Source organism: Charadrius vociferus, unplaced genomic scaffold, assembly GCF_000708025.1.
Source record: "Charadrius vociferus isolate BGI_N301 unplaced genomic scaffold, ASM70802v2 scaffold115, whole genome shotgun sequence".
Taxonomy (NCBI): domain Eukaryota; kingdom Metazoa; phylum Chordata; class Aves; order Charadriiformes; family Charadriidae; genus Charadrius; species Charadrius vociferus.
Window position 1 is genome coordinate 1,510,323 of NW_009648636.1, and position 24,096 is coordinate 1,534,418.

A 24,096-nucleotide genomic window follows, 5' to 3' on the forward strand; every position below is an offset into this window, starting at 1 on the left:
TCCTTAAAGCCAGCCTAGCATCCTTTCTGCTCACTAGATTCTTACCTTATCTTCTGTCTTGCTACTGTGAACTGCAGCCAACTTCACATTCAATAGGAAACTAAGGAATTCTTGTTTTTTCTTAAAAAAATAAGGTCTGCTATTATAATGGAAGAAAATTTCTAGGAGAATAAATAAAATATTTCCAGTGTCACAAAGTCAATATGCCCTCTTTCAGCTGGCCAGATCATCTTCAGAAGGGATCCAGACATCTTCCACTACAAAAAGGTTCAGTCAGGTCCTTCTACCTCTCAGCGGATGTCGGTGCTTCATTTTTTATTTGAATGGGAATTGGTATCACCAGAAACTGGGACATCTGTTTTAACCCATTAGAGAAATGGAGAATTTTGCTCTTCTTGGTAGAAGGAGAATATTGGGTAAGCAGGGCTGGAGGCTGCTATATAGTAATTGCTCAGAGCAGATAAATGGTAAACAGCTGAAATGCACCTATGTTTATGTTAATATTAGTTCATTGAACACGATGGGGAGTTTTTCCTTAAAATAAGAGACAGGGCAGGATTGGGAGTAGGACCAGCTTCGTAGCTGTACTGTAGCTGACCTAGAAAAGGAGTGGATATCTTTCCTATCACAAAGTGAAATACACAAACCTTGGTTCAGCCATTGCCAAGTATGAAGTCTCCTTAAAAACTACTTCATATTACCTCCTCTAAATGTGTGATGATTTGATGAGGAGCTGAAGAAAAAGTAAGGAGTATATTAAAGAAATTAAACTGAGGAAGAAACATACCTATAGCTAAGTTTATGGGAAAAGATTCAGCTAGCTTATTAAATACTCCAAAGGTTTCCCTTTGCTGAGTTGCATGAGGAGTTTTGCTGGGAAGCGTTTTAAGCCAATGGTCCTTGGAAAGACTTTCTGTAAGCTGAGAGTTAAAGCTGGCATGGCGCTTATAACCAGGTAGCTGGTTGAGAAGTATACAACAGCAGAAACAGGAGCCAGAAGGATCTGGATTCACTTCATGACATGGTTACTTGTAGAGCAAGGTATATACCATGTATCAGCTGTCTCTGTCTATGTATCAGTAATAATATGCATCAATATCACCCCACTGTCTGCTAGGCAAGAAAACTGCATTAGGCAACAAGCTTTACCTGAATTAGAGATCAGGAGAACTGAAAAAAACCCTCAAGTTATTTCTCTATTTTCTGTTTCTTACATAGTGAAAAATAGACCATTTATTTAAAAGAAACAGGAGATATTATGTGGGAATTAACAGTGATGAAATATTTAGACTCCCTGAAAATAATATGCAGTGTGATGTTATTGCTTCACTTTAATCCTTCAAAGTACATTCTATTCTCAAACTCCTCAAATTAAATGATTTTAATAAAAACCTTTAGGCTTAGAAAACCATAGTTCTTCATATATTCTCACCTAAAACAAGTTATATGCTGTGTGAACTATGCTACAATAAGAGTATACACTGTTGTCATGTGTATTATTCAAACTCCTTTTCAAATGTGAACTTCTTCTCCATCTGAACTATAATTATAATACAAAGTCTCTTTTTATACTTGATTTCCTTGTCTGTGATACAATCCTTTTGTTTAAAAACAGCAGTATGTATATTTTATCCTACCCTGCTACCACCTCACTACTGTTTTAGATGATGTGAATTAAAAAAAAAACCACGTTTGTATGCCTTTGGGTACATCACAGGTCCACCTTTTGTGCATGTTTTAAAATAAAGACTTCATTTTTAACTTGTGTCTAAATAGATCTAGTGATATGCGTACTAAACATATGCATGTAGTATGTTACTCGTTCTTGAAATAAGTAAAACAAACTCGGTTCTGATAAAGAATACTTCCAGCTTGTCTTTCTGTTATAGGTACTGTTCTTCTATTTGCCCTAAGTTGCCAGCATTTCCGTAAATGTTTTTTTTTAATTGGGGCTGCCTCTAGGCACCATCACAGTTCAAATTGTATTTAATCATTATTATTTGTAAGCATGGTTCCTGTAACATGGACGGTAGTGGAATAATGCAAATGTAAGGGAAAAGCTTATCTTTAAAAAAGTGAAAAGCCAGTAAACTGTGCCTTTTCAAAGCTTCCTATAGGCTGAATTGGTTTATTGAATCAGATCACGTTATCGAACGTGTGCTGCGCACAGCTACCCACATATATGCATGTCTGAGCGCTCCAGCCTTTATCAAACCAAATCCTGGCACTTCCAGGTGCTCACAAGTTCCCGGCCTAAATATTCTTTTAAACTGGTTTTCCTTTGATGAAATAATAATTAACCTCTTTTTCATCCTTAATTTATTTTAACGACACCTCCTAGGTCACACCAGCGAGTGGAGCTACTGGAAGCTCTTATGGTACAGAAGGACAGTGGCTGCGCTATGGAGCAGCACCCCGTGATCTGGATACCCCGGGTGCACCCAGCCTTGGCCACAGCCCCGCGGGAGGACACCCAGGCTGATGGCATCGATCACGTCAGCGGCTGGGAACTGATATTGCAATGAAGCAACCAGCAGATGAACGGGTAAAAGTTTCAAAAGATAAGGAGCACGTGTTACAGGGAGAAGGTGCTCTTGTACCTACTTGATGCACCATCCACAGCCCAGCTCGGCACAAACTTCATCCTTATTTGATCAAATTTCAAAACCCCATCAGGCGCAGCACTGTTTTCTTCAGGACATGCTGAGGATTTTACTAAAACCAAGGAGAAGTTGCTTTTCCAAAAATGGACAGAACATCCCAACTCTTTTGCAATGTTCTTTCATTTCTGAAGCGTATGCTGTGCAGTGGCTTTAAAACCCAAGTAATTCTGATTCACTAATCAATATTAGTCATATAACGCCAAGACATGGGAATAATTTTCTACACCTGACATTAAACTGAAAAGCATTTAGAACATCTATTTGGATAAAGGGTCATGATTTTTTATTCTTAGCTTACTGCTGCATAATTAAAAAAACAAGTATGCCACTAAAACCCTAGGAAGATGTCTCATTCCTCTTCATAATTCCCTGTGTATAAAGAACAAATATAATGCCTCCACTGTGCTATTGCTCAAACTTAAATCCAGCACTGGAAAAAACCAGATTTACCACAGGCTCCATTTTGATTTTCTCAGAAAAATACTTTCTTTCATCCTTTTCATTTTTCTGATTCTACACAAAAGTTGTCATCAAAAACACATTAGTAATGAGTCAAACTTAAATAGCTATAGCATCATTCACTTCATACTTGTCTGAATAACTTTTCCCTGGAATTCACAATGTAGATCTCATGAGACCTTCCCATCCTATCGACATTTCCTCACCCAGCTGGGTCAGAAACACTGCACTAAATGTTCTTGTGCTACTTCGAGCCTTTGCCAACACCAAGCAATGCACAGACATGCAAACAATTAACACAAACAAACTTAAAGGCTTGCTGAGCTCCACAAAAATTAAGCACGTTCAGTTAAAGTTTGGGCCACAGTTTATGTCATATACGTTTACTCAAAGACTAACAGCTGTCTTCAGTAACAAGGGACAACAGCCATAATTTGGAGGCCTTTACTTAACTTTCATTCAGTCCTTATTCAAACAGTAGTAAACAAAGAACAAATTAATGAACAGAAACGCATGAGGAATTAAAGGGATTGTTTAGAATAACACCTAATAAGTAGCAAAGTCCACAGCTAATTTTTATCTTATGAGAGCATGCCAACAGACATTATAAGCCTTTCAATATTGCTAGTATTTGCAGGTGATCATTTCGCCACTAATGTTGGGGGTTTTTTTTGGCTTTCTATAATGACCTACTTGGATTCTAAGGCAATAAGCTCAGGGAACTTCATTTTCTGTTTATAGAAAATTCACTTTCTAGTTGTCACTCTTCAGAGCTCAAACGCAGCACAGCAAAGTTGTGGCTTGCCTAGAGTTAAGCTAGACTGAAGTGATTTGCTGCAGATCTAATGAAAAAAAAAACTTGGGAACTTCAAAGGTAAGTCAAGAGGACATTATGTGTCTTAAAGGGAAAACAACTTCCTCTTTCCATTATAAGTACTCTAATTATGCTAAATTCTATCACAGGTTCTTTTAAGATGCCGTATACATAGGGGTCAGCAAAAGTTTTGCAACCATGTTTCTCTGTTGCAGTTATTAAGTTCAGCACTTCACTGTGTGTGCTGGTCTCTATCAAATATGTCATACCTGATAGCCAGCAGTTAAACAGAGATGTCAGTTTAACAGCATCTTTTCTAAATATTATTTTGATGACAAATATGATTTATTTATAAAATTTTAAATGTTTTTCCTGTTTCTGAACTGGAAAATGCTTTCTATAGGTATGTTTGCAGTATGATCTCTAGCACTAAATTCAATTAAGAGTAGGTTTATTTACTACTCTAATCATTGCAGAAAAAATGAAAGTGTTACTTGCAGGGATACCAACAGCAGAGTACAGCAATCTAGATGGATACTGCTCAGAGGCTGGGAGGTTTTCTTGATTGCTCCAAAGGAATCTGTTGAGAAAACAGGATATTATTTGCATAATGTATCAAAATGACTGTTGGTTTTCCTTTATGAAGGCACAACAAACTTCCTGACACAGATAATATCCTAGCAACTCATTGTGGTAACTGAGACACCATTACAGCAACAGAAATATTTACAGTATGTTTTTATGGCACATTAAGTCTCAGCTATTTAAAATGCTGAAGGAATTGTTCTGTATTTCTAAAAATGGATGCTAAGAGTAAGCCCTTAAAAATATGCATAGTTTAGAATCCGATTGTTATGTTAGATGCTGGGTGAATTTGGAGGAAAATGTTTAAAAAATGTGATATTTCCTGTCATTGTATATTCATCTGTGCTTTAAATACATTTTTAGCAGTATTGTAATTTGTTGTTAGAAAAAGATCAGAGAGGTTAGAGGAAGAGTAGCAACGTGGCAAAGTTCAACTTTTACTAATTAATTATGTCATGAATATATATAAAAAATATCAACAGAAAGCTGCCATAATCATTGAGCTGACAGGGGGGAAAAAATCCTTATTTTAATATCCAAATATTCAAATTTCAATTTACCCGAAACCTGATTTATTTAAGGATTTATTTAAGGATAATATAGCATATGATTTGTAGGGTGGATATACAATTTATTGCATAGTCCTAATTTATATGCAGATTTAATTTTGAAATTTGCTGTTCTGTAGAAAGTTTGTATGAATGTGAAACTCGTAAATGAACATCTAATGAAGTATGACAGTAAAAGGCCGGTTTCTGAACTGCCTTCTCATTCTGGGGTCAGTTACTCATACGACCCATTCCATTATTGCCAATGGGACTTCATGGGTGAGGAGCTTCCTGAGGCCCCTTCCTGAAGAAAGTATTTGCTGTAGAAGGATAATTAGGTAAATGCATAATAACATTTGTTCATATGTGTGACGAAATCTCTTCCAAGGTGCCTTGCCACTGAAAGTGAATATATACTCAGTTTAAAGCTGCATTAAATGGGTCTGCAAAACCAGTCTGAAATTCAAAGATACACTTGTATTTCATGAAAACACTTTTCTTTAGGTGCAGATATGGGTACTTCATTGTTTTCCTTGTGTTTCAAAACTGATCAGAAAAACAAAACATAAATGAAGCGCAGCCCCAGTTACTGTGAATGAGCTCTCCTATACATGTTTCACTGACTATAAATAGAGTATTTCTAAGACCTGATGATATCTATTTGGAGACCATCATATTAAGAATCCAGCATGACAAGCATTTATATATTTATGCTTTTACAGCATTCTCATTGAATGAATTTAATTATCTATTTGCTTAATGACCCAAGTCGGGCAAAGGTGTGTTCAAAGTACCCTGTCATCAATCATTTTCTTAACCTTAAACATATGTGAGGTCCCTGTGAAGCTGACCAGTCCATTAGGTCACTTTGAAAACTGTGATTTTGAACAATTAAAAGTGGGATGTAGTTGTAAAGAGTGCTATAACCTAATCCTCCGTTCCTTGAGATATAAAAGTCAAGAGCAGACAAGTCAGCTTATGATTTTTAGCAAATGGAAAATAAAGCTCAGCACGCTTAGCTACCGCTATAACCAGGATCTGTAAGAATTGCAAAGTTCTCTGTGAGTACAGGAATCTGTGTGGAGTTTTGCTTAATTTGTTTCATTAACTTAGTCAGGAAATATGATATAGTACTTAGGAACGTAAACACTCTGACTTAAGAGTTTGTTGCTATACAAGTAAAGGGCTCTTTTCTCAAAGTCATGGCAGACATGAGCATACACAAAGATATTCCGCATAGCAGAGAAGGCCACCCACAAAGTTATGTGAATTTAATTTTTGATTCACATTCCTCTTCTCCCATAAAAGCCAAGGTGGGCCATGGCTGTTTTCCCATAAAGTGCTGAGAACGCTCAATCCGAGTCATTAGGGCCTTGAACACAGAACATACCCCCCCACCCCCCGATAAGATCCTCTTTTTGTACATACACCAGAGTAGCAAATTCCCCAGAGGAAACACTCAGGCTGAGGGGAACATTGCAAGGATGGTATCCTTCCGCATTTGAAAAGAAATTTCCTGGCTGCCATCAGTCCTGGTTCCTAATGCCAACCAAAGGACCAGCCACAAGAGATGCCACTGCTGGAGAAAAAGCGTTTTGGTTCTTGGCACCTATGTTTTACAGCTGCTAAGCGTGCGCTGTGGGTGGTCGGAGCCATTGGTTTTCCTTCTGCAGCCGACAAGAGACAGCGCGGGAGATAACAGCAAGGGAAAAGGGAGAGTCACAGAATGGAAGCTCTAATCTGAGACATGTGGAGCCAGATTCTCTGGCGATATAAATTAGCTTGTCTCTGGTTATGTCAATTTATGATTTTGATGTCTTGTAAAAGTGCATTTCATGTCACAAAGAATGAAAGAGCAAAATTAACCCCTAAAAGCAAATTTATATTGAGTACATTTTTCATCTTCTACTTCAGGACAAGCAAAAAACAGATCAAGAACAGTATCGGTGTGTTTTCTTAACGTAGGCTAAAAATCTGTCCCTGCTCCTTTATTGTTATTTGTTGTCGTATTTATCTGCAATTCAACCAGACACTTCTGCTTTGTATGATCAGCGAGCGGCAGTTCTGCAGTATACAGCGTCAGTAACCTTTTTGTCTGAGTGTTTTTAATTATATGCAAAGCAGTTTCTGGCATTCCAAATATGTGTATACATATTCATTGTCAGGTCATTTCTTTTTCAGGTTACTACTGGCTTCTAACAAAAAATCCCAGAAAAGTTCTTGCTGTAATTCTCTGCAAATATTACTGTTTTAGGAAGATGAAATTGGAAACTAGGATAGTCCTCTCTTGGAAGAAGTTTGAAACAACTTAAGCTCATCAGATCTGCCTTAATTCTGTCTACATTTTTTCCCAAAAGAGAAGAGAAAATATGCTTTCCCTTATAATCTTGACAATGTCGGTGCTTGATTTGCAGCAGACAGCAAATATATAGATAAATTTTGCAATTTATTGGAGGCAAAATTAATTTCTCTGTTCCCCAGTTTCTGTACTGGAAAAAAATGAGAGCTTTCAAGACAAGCCTGTGCTTCTGAAGGAAGGTGTGAGTTCAGCATAGACAGATGTATCCACACTGCTTTAATCTGTCTAACATGGATGATAATAGGTGGAAATGAAGATGAACATGTTGCTCAGAGAGGTTTTCAAGACCCAGCTGGCTAAAGCCCTGAGCGAACAGGTCCGACCTCATAGCCTGACCCTGCTTTGAGCAGGAGCTTGGATGAGAGACCTCCTGGGGTCCCCTCCAGCCTGAATGATCCTGTGGCCCGATGATCCCATGTGGGAGCACCGATGGCAGCACAGACCACAGCACACCTGCTTACCCAGAGCTGCTGATGCAGTCATTGCTCCCTATTTGTCTTCTACAAAATGGTTGACACCAGGAGCAGTCCCTGCTCACTGACTAATGACATTAAGGGTTACCTCTCCACTGTACTCTTATGCTTTTCCCAGTGGCAGCTATGGAGATGAAAGCCTTTGACTCTGTTCTGCCCTGCCCGTGCGACGTGCTGAGAGTCCCCAGGGGAGCGAGCCAGGGTCAGTCCTAAGCATGTTGGGCTCTGCAGCCTTTCTGAGGGTGTCCCCAACACTCAGTCTGGGCAACCCCCACCCTGTAGTGCCATAAAGCTTTCCAAAACTCTCTGGAAGGCAACGCCACATGAGATGTACTGCGATTTCTACTATGTCTCTTCAGAAACTCCAGCCCTGACAAGCCCCGTGGTCCTCTTATTCTTCATGTGAAGTTCAGGAGTGTGAGCCAGCAGTGTGAAACCGGCACTTGGAGGTGGCAGTGGGGCAACAACATGGAGCCATCAGGAACCCTTTACACTATATTTGCAGGAAAACATTTTTGGAAAGGCCACGCTTAACGGCCACATCACTGCGGAGTTCACTGACCAGAGGGGCCAAGTAGCAGATGGAAACCAAATGCAGCAGCTGTCCCCTCCCCTGAGGGACATAGATGACCCCAACTTTGCACAGCTTCTGCCTCGAAAGGAGCAGAGCTGCCTGGGACGTTGCAGATGGTGGGCCTGGGAGTCAAGCACATGGTGTGTAAGTTCAAAGAACCTTATCCAGCAGCAGCCTCATGGGCCTGCAAGCGCTTGACTGCTGTGTGCCGCGCTGCAGAGCCCGGGAACTGGCCTCAGGCAGCTTCAAAGGGCAAAGCCTCATCACTCCTGGGTCAGGAGGGAATGGGCGGGGAGCCCAGAAATAGATGTCCCACTGTTTACAGGCCGTGAAGTCCTTTCCTATCCAAAAGTTTGCTGCTCAAGCACTGGCTGTCTCATTCTGGGAGACAGCTTGGTTACTCCAGTGATCACAAGTGATGGACATCCAGAGGAGAGTGGTTCGAGCTCTCTGGCAACAATGTGAAACCAGTGCATCTGACACTGTCCCGAGCAGCAAACCCTACCCATGTCTTGGAAGAAAAAGAGGATACTACAAATCACCCATCAAAACACTCATCACATCAAATACTGTGTCAGTTTGTCCCTCAGAGGAGGAATGCAGAAACAAACCGCTAAAACAAAAATCACCAGCTATTTGCTACCTTGATTTTGACAGAAACTGTGACCAAAACTCCAGACCTTGGCCAGACATTTATCATTCTGACTTAGTGAGGAGAAAGGCTTGATTCAGTTGCTCACACACCCATGTCTCATCCCATTTGACCTGCCCCAGCCTAGCTAAGATATTCACAAGCCAGAAGACTTATAGGACACTCCTGGAGCTCCACGGGGAGGCCAGGCAGGATAGTTTAGAGCATCTCAGATGGTGCTAGATGACTGTAAGCATTGAGACCTATGTCTTTGCATTGACCTTCCCTCTCAGAACTCAAAAAACCCCACTCTGTCAGACAGCACACAGTGATGGGCACCGTATGGGAACACAGACAGAGAGGTGCATCCCTCCCTGTGTGTATATAATTTTTCTCAGGCATGCTTATGATCAAGTACAAACTTCTCCTTATCATCACCTTGTTAGAGCAACTGTTCATTTACTATAGCAAGATCTGAAGTTTCCCTGTGTAACATGAAGTTGGCTTCCTATGGGAACTTTTGTGATCTCCAGGAGTTAACATCCTGAGGCTGAATTAGTTTTAGCACCTCTTTATTGGGTGGGTAAATATTTACATCAAATTGTCCAGAGTTTAGCCTAACAACTTCAATTCTTCCTGGCAAGAAAGCCAGCACAGGTCACTTTGTCAATGACAAGGCTTCTAGATAATTAAACAACACTCACTGGCCACTAATTTATATGCATTATAACTCAGACTTAAGAACCTGATTAGACCAATAGAGTAAACTTCACAGACACTAAACACTTATTTGCTGTGACACTGTTTACATTCGGGACTACAGAAAGCAGTAAATCAAAGGAGGACTTTAGAAGAGGAAGAAGAGAGAACAGCCTGCCTTTTCCCAATATTAATATTTAATATCCTTTCAGACATATGCAATATTTGATGCAATTGCTAGAAATGCATCTAGTATGGAAATTTTAGGTAAGGACTTGAATGAGTTAAATAATGAATGTTTCTGAAAAACACACCTTCAACTTTCTTTTAAATTATCTAGAAGTGTACACAGAAGTACACTCCTGTTTTTTCCACATATGACACACAAATAGCCCTTTAAAGCCCCCTCCCATGAGCATGAGGTTCTGTGTATGGATCCTGGGCTTTTAAAATCTTCTTGGCCTAGAGATGTCACAGTCTAGGCTCAGTTCCCTGGCAAGTGTCTGTCACACTTACAGCACACTATGACCTGATAGCCCAGCTGCTTTCAATCGGCACTAAACCTAGTCCTGGGCACACTTGTGTTCCTTATTAGACACAAGAAATACACCTGATACGCTCTTGTCATCTTCTTGCAGCCCTTACTCCGGGCTTAGCTCAGAGGCTTCAAAAAACATTTTGAACCCATTTTGCAACAAAGGATAATTTGATTTACCAATACCCATGCTTCTAAATTCTGTTCTTATGGACAGAAGACCTGGAAAATATCTTCAGGAGTATTGTCAAGCAAGCCTGATGACAGCTGGTCTACCATCCTGATAGCCCGACATTATATTATATTCCAGTAACAGATGTAGACATCAGGCAACTGGAGCAGTCAAGGCAAGGTGACCACCAAGTGGAAGTCCAGCTTTCTACCCGTGTTTGTGAAAAGAACAGCAGCTATCCATGTACGTACGTACAATAACAGTTACACACAAAATCATGTTTCAACAATGCATAAACCAGAGTGAAAATAAAGGAAAAATCACAGCGGCAACAAATCAGAAACCGAGCTAAAAATGTTACAACTGCTTTTCCTGGCACAGTGACAGGGCCTACTGTGAGATTCTAGTGCCTGGTGTAAAAAGAAGCAAAAGAAGATGCATAAAAACATATTAGACGTGATTGTTCATGTGGCAGAAAATTAATATCACAAAATGATTTCCAGGAGTGCTATGATTTCTTGTTTGTTTGTGGGAAATAAGTTAAAAAGCATACAGAATAGAAAGAATATTCTATGAAAAGGACACTCTCCACAAAACTAGGACAGAACAATCCCATCTGGATATATAAAAGATTTGGGGTTTGGCTTTTTTTTAATAAAACTAATTGTGAACACTGAAAACAGTGCAGCTGAACAGGCAAGAAGTACAGCTAGAATTCCATGGGTCATTCATCTCTGCCATGGGGAAATAAATAAATCCATTTCTGCTAATATTCTTGGGTTTTAGTCCCTGGTGCTCAAATTTTGCAACCTTTTTTATTTTTCATTATATGATTTTAATCAAACTATTTTAAATTATGTAATTCATAACCATAATATGTACGGGAAAGTAATTTCCCATTGCTTCTCCATGCAGTAATATTCAAATCAATGTATGAGTTTCTTTTTGCTTTGAACCTGGTACTTCTGTATTTCACAAGATGTTTTATTTCAGGATAATGATCATGAAGAAGATAAATTACATTCTTCATTGCTTTTGTATTTCCTTAGTTGTTGTATTTTTTATTCCTTTTGGCAACAAATCAAAACCATGAGAGGTGTCTTCCAGTTGCAAGCAGAGAGTTTTATATATGCCTTATCATATCATTAAATCAATTGTGGTAGTGATTTCTCAGCTTTTCTTGGCTGTTCTTTCAGTCATTTTTGCGTTTTCCCAAACACAACAAGGTACAATTAGTGCTAGTATTCACCCATTATCTACATCATTTTTCAAATGGGAAGGCTTTCATACATTTTACAGTACAGGAGATCTGTCGATTACTAAAGTTGGCTAAAAATGTAAAAATTATTCTTATTCCTAAGTGGTATGGTTTTTTACATCCTGTTTGGTACTGCATAAAGGTATTGCTTAAGGCTGAGGCAGATTTTCTTTCGGGGCACATAAGAATGGAAGGTACAAGCCCGGTTGGATTTCTCATGGCAGCAGACATATCAGCAGATGTTTATATTTAATCCCTCTCAAGGCATTGAGAGATACCTTGATGCCTTTCAGGGCAGACGCGGTGGCGATTCTTCTTAATGCCAGAGGAGTTTTCACTATCATAAATAAGAGACAGTATCTCCCACACTGAAAATAATTAAATATATTTGCAAACAAGCTCTATCAGATCGGGTGCATTAAGAGGCAGTCTTAGCCCCATGGGTGTCAGCATACGTGGTGCTCTATCACACAAACCAAGGCTCCAGCAAGTCGTGTTGCCTCCTACCAAGTGCTGCTGTTGCTCCTTGCTTCCCATATTAGGCAGGGCAGCCATGATAAACTGTCCTGCTCTTGAACTATTCTTGTAAAGACAATGTCCTGACGTTTTTTAAGATCTGTATTGCTACTGGATTTGTGTACTTCTGTTTATATACATTTTAGATTCAAAGGTCTCCCCTGTGCTGGAATGCATCCAATCTGGCAAGCGAGGTCACATTAGGGATAGTTTTCTTTCACAGCTTCTTAGGGAAAGGCATTTTCTGCATTTTCTGTACTCAGAGCCCTGGGCTACAATCCGTCCTTAGAGGAATCTTTCATGGGTGTTACTAGATGTTATAAACATGCAAATAAAAGTAAATCATTTGGAACCCTGGGCATATTATGGTGTCAGACCATGTGCTCATCTAACACTTTCCCATACTGGGAGATGCAGTGGTAAGAAGTCACTCTTCTACCCCCGTCCATTTTGCCACACAGCCACAGAAAGCTTGCCTCTGGCAGGGTGCTCATAATCTAAATATAAAAGAAAAGACAATGGTAAAATATTGGCCGTTCGGTGTGATAAAGGAGAAATAGAGGGCCAGTATCAGTCATCAGGTTCTGATCCCGACTCACAGACACCTTGACATTTTTAGGCTTTGTAACTGATGTGAAAAATAAGGACAACAAATTGATGTTGAGGTTGCCTACGGTATCCAGAACAAAGCCAGTGGGAGGTCCACGAAGCTGGAGGGTGGGAAATAGAATCTTCTCAGGGACGTGCTGAAAGATTGATTGGAGGTACAGTAGGAGTAATAGAATAAAAAAGAAATTTTCACTGGTAAAAGATAAAGGAGGACAAGATTTCAAGAACAATACCAATTATATCAGTGAAGGCTGACAGATTACGGAAAATAAATAAATGCTGGAAATAATTATTAGCTACGGTAAAATCATTACAAACATTGCACATCACTGGAACTGTCTTCTGATCTTCGATAACCTGCGTGATGATTCCACAAGAAAGTGGGTCTTAGAGCTACCAGTCTATTCAGGTGATTGAAGCATTCATTGGTTTAGGCTTTCTCTGTACTCTCACAGATACGGTTACACTCAGGGCAGATATCTATATTCTGTCCAAAATTGCTTTTTTTTTTTTAAAAAAAAAAAAAAGGAAAACACACTGCCACAGTCATCTGATTTCAGAACTTGAACCTCAAGCCTGGATGTCCTGCAGCCCTGCAGCCACCTGAGGAAGGAGAGCACTGGGAATGTCCTGGCAGTGTTAGAGACATTGTGGGGACAAAGAAATTTGCAAACTCACTAGAAAATGCTTTCCCCCGTAGTTATATCATCTCATACTGAGCCATGGATATTTTATTCTTTCTAATAAAATCATGGATTTGAAGGGACAACTTTGCTAAGTTAGTGTCATAAACAGTCCACACTAACTGAGCCTATGAATTTTTCCAGGGAATTGGATTCCCACTAAAGAAATCTTTCTTGAGGCTGCTCATTTTCCACATGAACTGGGCATAACGGTGCAATCATTTTCTTTCTTCTGCTAAGGAATATGAAGTTGGTGAAACAACTAAAGAGTCTATTCTGCTAATAGACAGGTTAGTGTTTATATAGGGTCTCCTTGCAATTTACTTCTCAAAACGAGTTCACTAGTAGATGAAAAGGTTGATAACACTTCAGAATATGAATCATACATTTGTCTTTTCCTTTGTGGTGTTGCCTTTAGTGAAATAATATATGCAGCAAATAAATGCATCGTCTTCTCAAGCTGGAAGGTGTATGAAAGTGCAGGAGCTGGTTTCATCTGTATTGGGCTGAAGATAAAGTAGGGGCTCTTGCCTCCCCACTGGCATTGCTGGGAAGGGCAGTTCTGCATGTGTCTTACAAGCAGTAGCCGTGGCCGCACAACCCCTGCTCAGATCAGACATTCAGCTATCCAAATGCCCAGCACCATGCCCAACATCAGAACTATATTATTGGCAAAAAGGCTGCATTCCTTTCTTTTTTTTTTTTTCTTTTTTTTTTTTTTTTAATAAGCCCATATACTCGTTAGCTTTTGAAATTTTGGAGTGCAGTCTCCAGTGAAAGGAAGTAAAAGAAAAGAAAGACCTGACTCATAGTGCTGCCAGGTACAGCAATACAAGAGGCTTTCCTTATTACTTCTTCTCTATTCATTGCCTTTGGAAATGAGGCCAATCGCTCTAGAATTTGAGGAGCAGCTTCTGAGTGCACTTTAAAATGCTGCAGAATCTAAACATAGCCACATTGAATACCTGTGTATATCCAAACTAGGTATCTTACATTAAAATAATATGATTTCCACAGTGCAGAAAAAAAGTGCCTGGATTGTATTATTTTAATTCAGAGTGGTGGTTTTCAGCCCTCCTGTTTAATGACTTTCTAATAGCCTGGGGTAGATCACTTTACTGCTAGATTTTTTCTGGTGCTAACTCGCATTTTACTTTGCTCAATTTTTCCTGGGCAAACCAGGTTGGGCTTTAATATATTTAGTGTTTTAAAGGTTGCTTAACAAACACCAGCCTGGAATAACTTAAACTATTATTTTCTAAGGCCTTCAGATTTGTCACTGAAAGGCAAAGCAGTAGAGTGACCATGTCCCAAACAGCTTTAAAGCTAAAACAAAAGTAATAATACAAATATGTATGTCAAGGACTTGCATTCTTTTACCATTCCTTTATCCATCCCACACACATTTCTTTCTGTTCCAGCCATGCTCCTCTGTAACATTCTCCCAACATTTACACAAATCAAGTAACTACAACTTCTGCCTTTGATGGGATTGCTCCTATGCCTCAGGTTACTACATGCTTATCTCTTAGTGGTTTGAATTAATTGTATGTGAACACGTCAGTCCAGAAAGCTGTTCCAAAAATCTGTGTTGTTTAATGACGGTATTACAGAATCAGACCAAGAGCAGAACTGCATGAAGACTGGAATGATTTGCTAGATGAAAGAAGAGGTCACATGGAAATGTTTGACGAATGTGTTCTTCTTAAAGGACTTTTTGGTGAAGGAAACTTAAGACTCCTGAAGCCCACCTGGAACTCGGCCCAAGCAACACCGAAGAACATTGTCAGGCACACAGCTTCAGTGACAGGAAAAACCAGGCTGGGGCTCAAAGGAAGCAAGTGTCCCTCATGCATCTCAAGACTAGGAATTCATAAAAAATATTTAATTACAAATAGCTGTTCTCAGAGACACATGCCTCAAATCTCAACCTAAAGAATGTCTGGTGATGAAAAGCCTCAGAGACAGACATGAGGTATTTTGCCTTCTGTTTATGCAATTGCCACGCAAGGAAGAAGTCTGTGATCTTGCAAAAACTTCTCTACTTTTCTATGACTCTGCAACTTTCTTTTATGACAATGAATAAATGAATTTGATAACATGTAGACTAATTAGACTGCAACAAATGCTCTGACAATTAAGATTTCTCAAATGTCAAGTACCATAAAAAGAGAGAGCGCCTTATTTTAACAATTTATTTGCAAAGGAAATGGGTGAAGACCCAAAAGGCTTGGCATGATATTTACTGCCCTATCAGGCGATCTGAAAGTACACGAGTACAAGCAGAATCTCAGATTCTATTGTTATTTCCAGTATGACATATAAACCACAATCCAAATTTTCCAAAACAAAGAGGGCAATAACCCTCTTCTTGAATTTCCTATCACTGAAATAAGCAGATTTCAGCTGTTCTCAGCTTCACCAAGCTGAACTGAAATAGAACAGTCCCATCTGTAATTGTAAATTCATAAATCACTCATCCAAATTGTGTATTTTTTCTAATTCAAGGTAGGCAGGATGTGTTATACTAACTTACAAATCCAATCCATGACCTCCTGTGTTTTGAGAACAAGGCCAAAGATGGAGCTGGAAAGTAAGTGTCTTGATGTTACAAGACACACTGAGAATTTGTGAAATACAGTTTGGAAAGCATTGCAGAGTGGCAGCCATGCACAGGAAATTTGATATGTAACAGATTTAGAACAGTTATAAGGAACAACTTCCTTTATGATGACGTCTAGGAAGTCATTTATCATCTCACAGAGGAGTCTGGCACCTTAAAGTGTTTATCTAAGGAAAGGAAATGAACCCCTGTCATCTAATAGAAACAGTATTTGATCCATTTCACAAAGAAGTACACTGGTCAAAGGAATTTTAAATAATCCTCGACTCCAGCATTCGGCTATACCTGCTTCTTGTCTCCAGGAAGCTCTCAATCCATTACTTTCCTGGTGTTTTCCTTTCTTTTCAATCCTTTCCTTATTTAGACAATCTCTGGGTTTGAAGATTATCCAAGATTTATTCCTTTTCAGATTAAATTTACAAATACATCCAGTTACATTGAATAAAATAGCTGGTGTACTTTAAACATACCAAAAATTTAGTTTCCAGGAAGCAAACTAAGTTGGATTCACTAAATCTTCTTGAAGTCTATCCTGCCGACTACAATGCAAGGCAGCCACAGGGACCACCACGTTTAGTGCCTGATGCGAAGTTCAGTAAAGTCTTCCCAGTCTTCAGTGGGCTTTGATTAAGGTGTTTGGGTGGGATTATCATCGAAAGCTTTGCTGGAAGAAGTGTGTCATAGGGAGGAATTTTTTTTTTTTTTTAATTAGTAGAGAAAATAAAGATGGAAACCTGGAAGCAAGGCATGTTGACAAAAAGGAGAACAGAATGGGAACAGGTTTGATGAGAAGTATAAAATGGAGCGAAAATAGCGAGAAAGCTCATGAGGAGAAATGAGAGCCAGAATACACGAAATAGTAGATTTATTGGTCCTTTGAGGCAGAGACAGAGATTTAAAATTGATTTGTGAGGGCTGAGAAATCCAAGCAGGAATCTGAATAAGACACTGAGAACAGCGAGAAATTATGATGACTGTTACCATAGTATTAGGGATGGATGAGAAAGCAGATAGGAAGGAGATTTGGGAAAAGACATCTCCCCACGGCAGATTTCACCAATAAGCTGGAGGGGAGAGGACAGAGCTTCAAGTCTGATTTGCTAAATCTTGATAGTAACAGCTTTAACATGGAAAAGGAGCAGTCTAACGCAACCCCTGGCCTGTTGTCTTGAGGTTCTGATCCATGACTAAAAGACAAATTTGAAATTTGGTATCTCACAGAATATTTGCACCTTTTACAGCTTCATCTGCACAAAAAAACTAGTTGGCTGCAGAATGGATAACAGGACAAGTGCAAAAGAAGTCATAGGGAAACACTCAGGCATGGCTCAAGGTGATCAGCACTGAAAGTTGTAGCTACTTCCCAAAATGAATGAAATAGAAAAAATAGAAACTGAAAAATTGGCACTGGTTTGAAGTCCAGGCAAGATAGCAGAAGAAATAAGACTTGTAGGGAGGCCAGAAGATGTGATTGTTTCCTTTGTATGGGAAAAAAAAAAAAAAGAAAAGAAAAAATTATGAGAAGCGGAAAACAATTTGAGCAAAAGGTATGGCCTTTTGCTTCTGGCCAACTTCTGGCCACAGGGCTGTATGGAAATGGCTGACTCTTCATGGCTTGCTCAGAGATTATTGTTCTCTAGTGCAGCAGTCACTGTGAAGTGACTGATAATAACTGAAACAGGTTGAATTTGTAGTTTTGGTACAACACTGACTGCCTTCTCAGTTAGCGTGGGTGAAATCTAGTCCCTCCAAGTTTCCCTTGCACTAGGGAACCACTGCATACAAGTGTTTTCATTAAAAAATAAATATTAAAAAAATAATAAGAAGAAATGTCCTTGGCTATCTTTGTCTCTTTTCCCCTTTACTTAAGCCTCTGTTTCCACAGTGTGTCATCATTCATCATGATCACCACCGTATGATCCCTTTGAGTTTGCCACCTTTAGGAATCTGCAGAGTTCAAAGCTTGGGATACTTTTAAAACCCCAGCTAGTCCTGACCGACTGGTTCAGCAAAAAAAAATTTTCGGGCCGCTCTTGGCTGCCCCACAGGATTTACACCTCTTGGACTCATTGCTTCCCTTGCAGCACAGACAGGTGCTAGGACAGTCTTCGATGCTTTGGTCTTGGTGCTAAATAACTACTCAGCATATTCCTGTACAATCGGCTTACAGAGTTTATTCTGACAAATTCCACCACATATTCACTGCCTTTTTCCTCTCCTATCTGTTATGGGACGCGGCCATTGCTGTTATCTGCCTTCCACCTCCCCCTAACTTTCAAATAACGAGTTTATGAAGAATGTAATTATCTGCCTGAGTATCTCTCGCTCTGTCTGTAACCCATTTGAATCACTCAATAAAAGCTGTGTAAACATTTTTCGGAACTGCCTCCTTCCCTGTCCCCTGGTCTTGGGAAGAAACTCATCAGACTGACAGGTTTTAACTATTGGCATTTTTTTATATGCTTATCCCTTAATTGGGAGAGAGTACCATCCAACTCCAGCAAAATGACAAATCAGTTCAAATTCCTCTCTGATGCAACTTGTTCTTTTCTCTAAACTTCAGTGGGTTTACACTGAGAGCTCATTTGGCCACAGTTCTCCTACCTGACTGAACTGTCCTCCTCTGGCCTTTACTTGTCTATGTTTAGAACAACAAATCAGAGACAGGAGTTAAAGAGGCGCACGCATTGCTGAACAGGAAAAGTGTGCTGAGTCCAACAAGCCTTTTACGTTTATCTCCTCTCCATGTTCCTGCTGTGCCACTAATTCCTTAAATCCACTCTCTCAATTACAAAACCTCAGTCTTCCCCATAAGTCATTAAACTCTTTTTTCTTTAATGACCTTACTTGGCAAATTACTCCTGTGTTTACTACCTCGGTGAAATCTCAGAGTTTGAATTCTCAGTCTAGCCTTAATTTTCCATCTTCATTCTGCTTGTGCTCTTCTCACTTTAGTTTCCTGTTCAGTTTTATAACTGTCCTTAACACATTCACAGTACTTCTAGAACTTAAACCTCTTTCTTTCAATGAATTAGTCTTCTTCAATTAGATGATCTGATCCCTTCCCCCTTCTCTCTTCACTTTTCTCCTTTTCCCCCAGTAGACCCTGGCTTATGTTTCAGAAGGTTTTTGATGCTTTGTAGGAAGCAAGGATTCCTGAGAAAGGCTGACTCCTCTTTAGCTGTGTGAAATTGATGCTACGACCAGGCTGCATATTGTTGTCATGTAAGTCTATATAATCCCTGAATAATGCCACTGACATCAAAGGAAATAGATTTTAAATTACCTATCTCATACCTTTCAAACAGTGAGTTTTCTACGCTTTGAAGGGAAAAGAAGCCAACTTCTTGAGTAGTCTTGCTGGTGCTCTTATTGTAAGACTTCCATCATCTAGGAAAACCCATTCAGCCTTCTAAATTGTCTTAGCTAACATGCAAAACTCTCTCCTTAGCAAAAGCCCAGAAAAACAGCATTGTAGAAAGGAGCTGTATGTTTTCCAGAAGTAAGGAGGGCAGTCACTGCCCACAGCCATCAGCTTGGAAATGACTGCTCAGCTGCAGGTGATTGCCTCATTTTTCTCTTCTTCACTGACCTTAGCCTGGCTGAAGCGAAGAGGTCACCAAATCAATGTAGGACCACAGAGTTGAAGTCCTGGAGTAAAAGTCTCCAAAAAAAGACCTTTGTTTAAGCTGGACAACTTATTGCTGGTCAGAGAGTAAGATAATGGGGAATGGTTGAATTCTTTCTCCCCTTTTCAATGATCAGCACTCAGGGTGTGAAGCAGCATGTAGCCTGCAGAGCTAAAGCACAGCCAGCCAGTTTTATCTTCATTATTAAAGATCCTGTAGTTATATGCAACATTTACAGCCTGTGGGATGTCCTGGCAGCCTCTACCAAGACTGTGGCAATATGTAATAATTCAGATATGCTTAACTTCATGTAAAATAGAAGAATATCATGTGATAAACTGGGTCAGAGTTGTGTGGTACCGTAACCTTTTATATGTCTCATGACCTCTCCCGATAAAGCATTTGTTGTCAATTTACTACAAATCCCAGTCAGTCTGAGGCTTAAATGTAATTTTTTTGTGCAAAATATTCTCTGTTCAAATTCATCTTTGGTATAAATCTGTCAATTTGTGTATCATTTGTATTCTGCAAGTCTGTGACTATAGTAGAAGTGGGCCTCTTGTCTGCTTCAAGGATAGTATTTTTGCAGTTGTGTCATTTGAATAGAGCCAGTAAGTAAAATCATTTGCTATCGCTTCCGCATGTCAGACTTTCAATACATTCTTCCAAAAATTTCAAATCTTTTAAAATCTTGCACCATCCATCAACATTTCAATATTTCCAACTTTAGCATCTGCCAGCTTTGATTGTTGGTGCTCCCCCATCACGATCGTTTCTACTACACTCATAATTCGGTCCTCAAGAGCAAGGGGTCAGAGAATGTCTAAAAATATCATGAAGGATGTCATTAATTTCAGTCACTACCCTGGAAACGCAGACGCTGCACATTCTGTTCAGACGTTTGTCCACCTCAAACCATTCAGCCTTTCCACAGTTGCTTCCCCTCTCCACCAAGCAATGTGGCGCTCCTACTGGGGAGCGCAGGGCCTCTGATGCGGCTGTCCCAGAGCCCTTCACACACTTTCTGCTCTCTAATATCAAAAGCTAAATACTAGTAAGATAATTCTGTCATTGCCTGGTAGTGACTGAGAAAATTATTTCCTTAATGTTTTGGTTCCTCATCTACTTTCTGCCTACTCTGTATCTATAAATAGATTTAGTGTCATTTGAGCAGGGAGCTACAGCTTCATGCTCAAGGTTTATTTCTGCTCCTCTAATCAACTGGTAATGGACTACGTTGTAACATTCCTCTGTATCAAAAGAAGTAGTCAGCATTTACTTTTGCTCCAGAGCTTGAAGACATCCTAACTGCTTCAGAAAAGAAATAACAAACCCATTGCCAGAGAACATATAATCTGCCATCACCAGATTAAAGGACATGTAATAGCATGGAGTAGATGAACAACAGAAAATAGAGAGAATGGTTAAGCATAAAAAGATAACAAAACCAACAACGGGATAATGTGTTTTCTGAGCAACACCATGATCCAATGCCACTGAAGCTATCTGAATGAGCAATTAGTCACATGAATTTCTTATTGGTTTATTAAAAAAAAAAAAGATGTACTTCTGAATATTTGCCTGGACCATTAACTTTGTTTCTTGTGTGCTTACCAAGGAAGGAAATAACTCTCGGAACAGTTTGGAAAGTGGTAAAGGAGATAGCTTTGTCCAAAATGAACTTTCCAAATGAGAAGGACAAGGCATGAGGAAGAGTGGAGTTGCTTACACATAAAGCAGAGAACTGTATGAAGGATAACCACTGGTGCCACTTGCTGAGTACCCTACGCAAGACCACTAGAATGAGCTTTAAGAGCAGCTGGGATTTCTTCATATTGTTTTCTCCTTATTCACAGAAGGTTACTTGAAACAATTTTTAAAAATCTTTTCGGTTCAACAAACTATGTCCTCCTGCAGTCAGACTGTTTGAGGTCAGAATTGTTTCTGTGTGACACTGTGCTGTCTCTGTAGATGATTGACACTGGGAAAGACCGCATAGCCTTGGCAGAAGGGCCAGGGCAGCACTGCTGCTTTATCTGTAGGAACACGACTCCTTCATTTCCTCATGCTGAGAAAAGGTTGGGAATGACGATCCAGCCCCTACTCAGCAAGGCCTCAGTCCTCTCACAACCTCTCTAATCTGCAGCATATTTAAAGATCAGACCACCTTCAAAGAATCACTTGACTTTATCTCTCCTAGTGTCTGTTCACACTGTCCTGGCCAAACTATTTTACTGCATTTTATCTGCAAACTCACTGTGACTCATCCTGAATGCGGACACCCCCTCCTACTGCCGATCATCTGTCATTTTTCTGGTTCAGCTCTGTTTCTGTTGCTATTACTGTAATTGCAATGGCATTTGCTGTTAAAGATGAAATACAACTTCCCACAGTAACCTTCAGTTCCCATAATTTCTTCTGCATGTTTTCTTGAGGATTTCTAGGTCTGGCACTAGTCCCCTGCCCATGTTACTCAAGATGAATATCTGTGGTTCGATAACTGAAAAAGGGATAACCTATGGTATTGTTTTCATCTGAGAATGTTCAAAATCAGGTCTTGAAAGGAGGCTACTTAATAATTTTCGATTTCTAAATGTTTAGTGTTGTGATTTTTTCTCATGTGTTTGACCATTTTTCACTAGCCGCTTTCTTCCTGCAGCATAACTTACAGACCAGTTTGCTAAAGATTTATTTGGCACAAGCTGCATATCTCCATATCAAAGAACTTGTAAGTTCTTTAGCCATGGCCTGTGTAGGGAGAACCGATGCTTCCAGCGAGGAGAAAACTCCTCCGTGGGGAAAGCCACCTGGATGGGAAGGTTGTAGCAGAGCCTCAGGAGCAAGAGACACCCCAAATACTGTCACTGCTTAGCCACGTCAGTTGGAATTGGTCTCTCGCTGTCCAGAGGACCAAACACTTCTGAGTTACTCCTTTGTGAAGAGTATTATGTACCAAGAGAATAGCAAGAAGTGTCCATTCAATAGGGAAAAAATACCTGTAATATGGAAAATAAAGAGTCTGCCATACTTGTAACACCAAGGTGGGAGACCCTACGTAATATCTTACTAATTCTGGAAGGGAAGTGAGTGTAATTTTAGTTTCCAGGTACAAATATTGTAAAATCTCCCTGAGGACAAGAAAATGAGACAGGCAGCCCTCAGACAGACAACCCTTCTGATTAGGATTTATTTAAAATCTGGGGACTAACAAGCCAGAAACACTTATATGGCATTTACTGTTTGTCCGTAAGAAATTAAGTGAACCTAGGCCAAGATTCAGTAAAGCATGTAAAACCTTGCTTAACTCTACCCTTAAGCACCAAAGCTTTTCAGAGCATGCCTTCTTTAGCCCCACACTAAGTCCTACTGCCCTCAGTTTCACACAGGCATAAGACTTTTGTTGACTCTCTGTGAAAAGTTATGCCAAAGTATACATAGTCCAGAACAATTCAGAGGCAAGATACTTTTAAAGTAACGTTAATAAGCTTCTCCACTGTCTTTCTACACAGTCATAGTATCTGAATCTGCCTTTCAACAGGTAAGTAACGTTTTGACATTATTTTTTCATTGCAAATCTTACCCACAACAACAAATTAAGCCAAAAGGAAAAGAAGTAAAGGTTACTTTGCTGTTTCAGATAAGAATTCACTATACTAAAGTGAGCGAATCTTGCCAAGAGATGTCAAGCTCCATCTACTGGCTGTTAAAATGAACTTGTAACTCAGCATGCTGACTTTTGGGTCAAACAAACAAGTAGATTCATTGTCTTTGTAGAATTTCAGTCCAGTTCCATTGTGCTATATGTTAATCCATATTATTTAAATATTAGCTGTGTTATCAAACTATTATATGTCATTTGCTGAGCTATGTGAGCATAGGAGAAAACACTTTCATAACTACTGCATGAGGTGTTAGGCTATACATAAATTACAATTTCCTTACAGCTAAACCAGAAAAGACTCTAGTGCTCTGTTTCTTATGGTACTCACATCGCAGAGGCAGATTTCCACAAGGCTTTGACCTGCCTAGTTCATACTGAATTCCATGATTGAAAACACTCCTAGTGGTATCAAGGGAGGACCAAAGTGTACTTATACCTGCAAGTACTTTCCTGAAATGATTAAACAGGGAGGGGAGATATTCCTTCAACTGTCATAATGTGAGCAGCAGCTGGAAAAGTTGCCTGCATAGAGACAGTCTCATCCTTTGATGAAGACAAGCAGACAAAGGGAATTTGTTTTCCACCAGCATTTGTTGTCTCAAACA